The sequence below is a fragment of the Myodes glareolus genome, chromosome X (assembly GCF_982192425.1).
Source record: "Myodes glareolus chromosome X, mMyoGla1.1, whole genome shotgun sequence".
NCBI classification, from domain to species: Eukaryota; Metazoa; Chordata; class Mammalia; order Rodentia; family Cricetidae; genus Myodes; species Myodes glareolus.
Window position 1 is genome coordinate 13,413,796 of NC_142053.1, and position 6,918 is coordinate 13,420,713.

Consider the following 6,918-nt stretch of genomic DNA (forward strand, 5'->3'; position numbering starts at 1 on the left):
GAAGGATGAATATGGGATCAGGGAAGAATATATTTCAACTAAGGAACTCATTTTAGGGTTTACAGGAAACTTGATTATATATGGAATCCCAGGTCCAAGGAGAGATCCCCAGATTGTTCTCTGGACAGAGGAGAGGGGGCCTGAACCGGCCTTGGCCCATAACCATACTGATGATTATTTTGCTTATCACCATAGATCCTTCATCTGGCGTTGGATGGCGATACAGACGGAGACCCACATTGGAGCACCGGACTGAGCCCCCCAAGATCCAAATGAGGAGCAGAAGGACTAAGAAAATGACGAAGGACTGCGAGGGATGCTATCACCCACCGATACAAGGGGTCGGATCTAATGAGAGTTTACCAAGGGCAGTTGGACTGCGACTGAAGGAGCACGTGATCCAACCAGATTCTCTGAATGTGGCCGGATTCTCTGAATGTGGCTGGCCCGGAGTCTTTCTGAGAAGCCATTGACAATGACACTGGGACTAGTTTCCTCTGCATATACTGGATTTTTGGGATCCAGTCTGTTTGGATACTCACCTTCCTGGACCTGGAGGGAGGGGGGAGGAACTTGAACTTCCCACAGGGCAGGAAACCCTGACTGCCCTTAGGGACAAAGAGGGAGGAGGAGAGGGAGGGGGGGAGTGGGAGGATGTTGGGAAGAGGGGCGTAAATGGAAACTTTTATAATTTAATAAAATTATTTTCAAAAAAAAAAAAGAAACTGTTAAAGAAATTTCTCTTCATTGTTCAGTCTCCCTCCTGTCCTCATTTACTGTCATTCAGAAGTTTCACCCGACATTGCTAAGCGGTCCCATCTCTCTCTCCTTCCTCAAGTATTTTCCCCTTGGTTACTTTTCCTCCCTCCTCACCAACCAAACACACCACACAGTGAAACAAAACTCATTTTCACTTGATATTTTATTATATTTAAATCAACAATTTCAAAACATCCTCTTCACTTGGATAAGATTAGGTAGTTTCTTGACAAATATAAAACAGCTTCTGTGCTCCATTGTGAGGTGGAGAGGATGCAGTAGTTTCTGGCAAATAGCCAGAACCTGATGGAAAAACAGCATCATTTTCGAGTATGAAGTTCTCCAGGAACCTCTGCTTTCTCATATTTTTGATGCTTTCTCTTTTTCTTGAATTGGCAAGAAAATACCATTATGATATGCTTTTTTTCATCTTTCTTATTCTCTGAATTGTCTTCAGATACTGATTTTATTTTTGTCACCACTTTCCAGATCTATTAAGACAAAAGTATAACACTGTTTCTATCAATACATAAAAAAGTTGTCGTTTTGAAAATGGTTATTAGTTGAAGATCTATTCTGAAAAAGATAGAAGCAAGGAAGGAATAATAGGTGAGGAACTTGGGAGAAAAGAAGAGAAGCATAAGATTCTCTGACCTTGTCTCTTTTGTTCTTCCGTGAATAGCCATGATGTCCCTTCTTCTGGATTCTGGTGCTTTGACCTCTTTTATTTCTGACTGTTCTTAACTCATTTTCACAGATGAATTCTGAGATGTTCTGGGATCTAAAGCCTTTTGACTTCTCACTGTTAACCATTCCCTCACTAACAACTGGCTCCTTGAGAAGGACCTTCATGATGTGACTAAAATGGTTAAAGTTAGCTTCAGCTAGCCTGACCTCTCTCTCTTTGAAACCATGGCAATGAGAAGTCACATCCTTTGTCTCTGATTGGCAAAGAGGAAAACTCTTCAACCAATGGCATGTTTAGGATAGTGGGGCTGTCACAAAGCCATGCCCCTTAATAATTCCATGAGGGAGTGGGAAGGACAGTAGTAATGACATAGTTCAAATGATTTTGATTAAAGGGGAAGTGTTTCTATACACCAACTAAAATAATTTCAAAATGGTCTTTCACTGTTCCTTTTCTCTGGTTTGAAAAATATTAACCCATATGGTAGAATAAATTCTCCCACTTATTCTCCCAAACAATTCCATTTTTATTTATTAATTTTGTATTATAGGTCTCAGAAATGCATAGAACTTTAGATGTCATTTCTAAAATACTTCAAAACATGTGGATCCATATCAGACTTCTCTTGAACAATTGTCTCTACCAGGTAATTGTTTTGTGTGCTTGTTGTAGGGAGGAACAGAAACACGCAAATACAGTGCTTTGATCACTAAATGCTAATTAGCTGAATTTGTGACTTAGGTTTGGAATCTTTAGCAGAGGTTTAAGTCTCTACCAGCACACCACAAATTTCCACAATTCTAAGCATAGCCTGACTGGAAGCAGAATTGGGGATTGTGTACTCACTACTAAACAACAGAACAATTCCAGAAACAAGAAAAGAGCAATGCCTATTGATGATAGTGAACAATAGATATATATCTTGTTTGAAATGTCAAGTGTGTGGTTGCTGCACAGATAGGATGGATCCTACTTATAAACAGAAAATAGCTATCATGTTAAGAATTATGGTAGATGCACTAAAAGTTTATGACAAGATTCATAACTCATATGATGAAATTTTTGGAGTGCAGATCACAAAGAGACAGGAGACTGGGTAAACTTTTCTTGTGGCTAAATGATGAGGATGGGTTTAGTTTCTCTCACTGTCCCAAATAATGTTAATTACCATGTCAGAGAAAATAGGAGTTGTTTACAGAATCACCCAACATTTTGATGTTCTCAGATAGTTGGTGCAATTCCCAGATACTGTAAATATATCACCTAGCATGGAAAATCAGAATTTACAAGAATTATAGTGTAAAAAATAACAAGATGGAGACATTCTATTGGAACAATTAGTTGAAAACAAGGTACTTACACTAAAAAGTGTCCAAGAACCAAAACAAAGAACATGGGTTTCCTACTGAAAATATTCAATACAAACCTAAAATCCTCCTTTACGGTTACAAGAAACATCAAGGTATTTGGTGAGTGCATTATTTCTCCTTTTATTATTCACAAAACGAACTCCAGGGTTGAAAGATATATATATATATATATATATATATATATATATATATATATATATATATATATATATTAAAAATTTCCACCTCTTCCCTGCTTACCTTTTCCCTCCTCCTCCCCACCTCCCCCTCCCTCTCCAGTCTTAAGAGCAGTCAGGGTTCCCTGCCCCGTGGGAAGTCCAAGGTCCTCCCCCCTCCATTCAGGTCTATAAAGGTGAGCATCAAAACAAACCAGGCTCCCACAAAGTCAGTCCATGCAGTAGAATAAAATCCCAGTGCCATTGTCCTTGGCTTCTCAGTCAGCCTTCAGTGCCAGCCACGTTCAGAGTGTCAATTTTGATCACATGCTCCATCGTTCCCAGTCCAGCTGGCCTTGGTGAGCTCTCATGAGATCAGTCCCACCGTCTCAGTGGGTGGACACACCCCTTGTGATCCTGACTTCCTTGCTCATGTTCTCCCTCCTTCTGCTCCTCAATTGGACCTAGGGAGCTAAGTCCAGTGCTCCAGTGTGGGTCTCTGTCTCTATCTCCATCCATCGCCAGATGAAGGTTCTATGGTGATATGCAAAATATTTATTAGTATGGCTATGGGACAAGGCCAGTTCATGCACCCTCTCCTCTGCTGCCCAGGGAACAATCTGGGGATCTCTCCTTGGACCTGGGAACCCCTCTAGAATCAAGTCTCTTGCAAACCCTAAAATGGCTCCCTTAGTTGAGATATTTACTTCCCTGCTCCCATATCCATCCTTCCTCCCTCCCACCCATCCCATTCCCCCAAGCTATCCTGAATCCTCCCCTTCTCCCTTCTCTCTACCCAACTCCCCTTACATCCACCCCTCCCCCATGCACCCAAGTTTGCCTGCAATCTTGTCTACTTCCAATATCCATGAGGATAACTATATGATTTTCTTCAGGTTGAAAGGTATATTTTTAATCACAATATGGTGGAGAGACCCTGAAGCACAGGTGGTACAATCCATTGTCATCTCAAGAACATCCTGAAATTGAAGGGGTTTAAAATGTAAGTTGAGAATATTTGCATTTGAAAGAAACATACTTCCACTAGCTCCTCTTCCAGGCAGAGAAGATGCTCATAGCAGTTCATACATATTCTGCCCTGAACCAAAATAAAGCTTTATAATCCTCAACTCACCAGATTCTTACAACCAGCCAATCAGTGTGATACTTCCTGATTTTCTTGGAAATGTTTGCTGAAATTTTTCTGAGAAGGCATACTTTCATGTTATTCTGATGCAATGATTTTTGTCCTATCTTTTTAAAAATAGACTTATGCAGGCACAGGGACACTTACCTATAGGATTAGGCACTTACCTAAGAAGCAGGAAGAATTGTTAGGCCCAGGAGTCAGGCACATTTGAACAACAATGCAAAATTCATCTATCATTTCTGTAGTTAAATTATTTCCCCAAGCTATTGAATGTAGTTCATCAGTCTATCAAATAATAAATTTTGGTATTGATGAAATTTTGGGATATATTATATATGAATATATTCTATTTGACTGAAAACAAAAATGATGTTGAAAATTTGCAGGAAAATGTGTAAACTCAGAATGATTAATATTAAGTGTGATTATATGATCACAGACAGAAAAAAGCATATGACCTATTTCATATGCAGACTCTAATAACATATGTTCATATAAAAATGCATGTGGATACATTATAACATGAAAAAATAGATCAAGGAAGTCTATAAACAAGGAGACAAGGGAGAATTGAATGCAGAAAATGGACATGTCATAAAGTTAATTATTTTTCTAGCTCCAATTATATCATGGATTTGTTTTCCTAGTGGAAAAATTTATATAATAATTTTATATTAAAAGTATAAAAATTATGAAATTTGATGTGAAGCTCCACAGCTTTCATTTTGAATTTTTATTATAAATATACAGAAGTTAACTAAGTGGCCTCCTCTTTTGCTCTGCTTAATATTTTTGTGTGATATTTTATTTATTTGCAAGTTTTTATAATGAAGTTTATAAAATTTAAAAAGGAATTTTGTTTTATATAATGTTGGAATATGTGTTTTTCTATATACCTTCTATAGGACTGTCATTCTGAGATTTACATTTACCCTCATCTGGGCTCCACACATCCTACTATTATATTGGACTGTTAATTTCTTGAGTTTCTTATCTTTCTTTACTTTTATCTAATAAATTTAAACTTTTTGTTCTCTCTTTTTCTCACTCTCACACACACATAAAACTTCTCTATTTTTATTATTTGTATGATTTTATTCTAATTTCACACACAAGCTATACATATTCTCCTATTAATATATCACTTTGTTTTACCTGTGAAATAGGTTTTTAAAAGTTTCATCCATTTTATTTGTTTGAGTATAAGACAGTTGAGTGTCATGGCATACATATCAGATGACAGTTTAATCATCTTGATTAAACTCATCATTAAAAGTTTGAATCTCTTTTCTTCCTCTACCATGTCTGCCTGGGGATCATGCTCAGACTTCTAAAATTAGCAACAAGTGCCTCTACTCTCTGAGCTATCTCACAAGTCCTTAAATGTCTCTTTCTATTGTTAATTATAACTTATAAAATCCTTGTGTGTTTTTCATGGGAGATAATATTTGTTTATGTATTTATATACCATAGAATATTCACTTAAACATAAATTAGGAGGAATGTGTAACATGAGGGCCTGTGTGTTGGGGTTTCTGTTTTGTCCAATTCCCATAGCCGGTAAGCCCCAAAGAAAATAGCAGAGGTCTATATTAATGATAAACTGATTGGCCCATTAGCTCAGGCTTCTTATTAACACTTACAACTTATATTAACCTATTATTCTTATCTATGTTAGCCACATGGCTTGGTATCTTTTTTGGCAGGGCAGGTCACATCCTGCTTCTTTGATATCTTGACAATTCTGCAGGAAGAGCTTCTTTCTTCCCAGAATACTCCTGTTCTCATTGCCCTGCCTCTAATTCCTGCCTGGCTACTGGCCAATCAGCATTTATTTAAAGCATAATTGACAGAATACAGAATTGTCCCTCATCATCCCCCCTCCGTTTTGCAGAAAACAAGAACATCCATAGCCCATTTTTTGGGAATGTGGGCATAGTATTCCAAGCTACTTCCTGCTGGTGGATGTAACATGAGGGGGGCGACTTGTTTGTGTTTTTCTGTCCTGCCCAGTCCACCCAGCTGTTTAGCCACAAAAGAAAATAACACAGAGGACTTTATAAGTTATAAAGCTGATTGGCCCATTAGGTCAGGCTTCTTACTAGCCAACTCTCACATCTTGATTAACCCATTTTTCTGATCTATGTTAGCCATGTGGCTCAGTACATTTTTCAGTGGGGCAGATCACATCCTGCTGCTTCGGTGATCTGGGCAGGAGTGGGAGAAATCAACTTCCTCCTCCCCAGAATTCTCCTGCTCTCTTTGCATCATTTCCACTTCCTGTCTGGTTTTCCTGCCTATACCTTCTGCCTGGCCAATCAGTGTTTATTTAAAACATGATTTACAGAATATAGACAATTATCCCACAGGTTGGGGGCACTGTAATCTTATGGGGACCAAAAGAAAATTTAGAATTGTGATCAAGTCCTGATTGGAATATCCTGTGAGGCTTGATCATCTCAGACAGGTCAAGATTTTTCAAATGATGGCATCCATTTCACTGTAGTAGCCTTTATCTTTATTTGGAGGTCATTCCCAAATGATTATGTTCAGTAAGTTTGTCCAAATGAAGAGTATGCAGAGTTGAAGAAACAAAGTACATGAATAAAAGTCTAACTCCTCTCTATATAAGATTTTAGACAATTCTCTGATTTTCAGCCTAGTTCTTTATATCGCATTCTACTTTAGTTGTTAACTCCAAGTCTGAACTTTTGAACAATCTAAATGGCAAATTTATTCATTCCTAGTTGATGCTATTGTCTGCAGATAATTCTTTTTCTGCTCTCTGTTCTTTGC

The 6,918-nt window shown here is 38.0% G+C and overlaps 1 long non-coding RNA gene across 1 annotated transcript; it reads right to left on the bottom strand.

The window, feature by feature from the left end:
• Positions 1-904: 904 nt before the first annotated feature.
• Positions 905-1,649, bottom strand: LOC146889255 (uncharacterized). Its single transcript, XR_015000490.1, has 2 exons — positions 1,414-1,649; positions 905-1,250 (listed from the first exon to the last, which is right to left on the bottom strand). It is a non-coding gene; the product is annotated as an uncharacterized LOC146889255 (long non-coding RNA).
• Between the last annotated feature and the right edge of the window lie 5,269 nt (positions 1,650-6,918).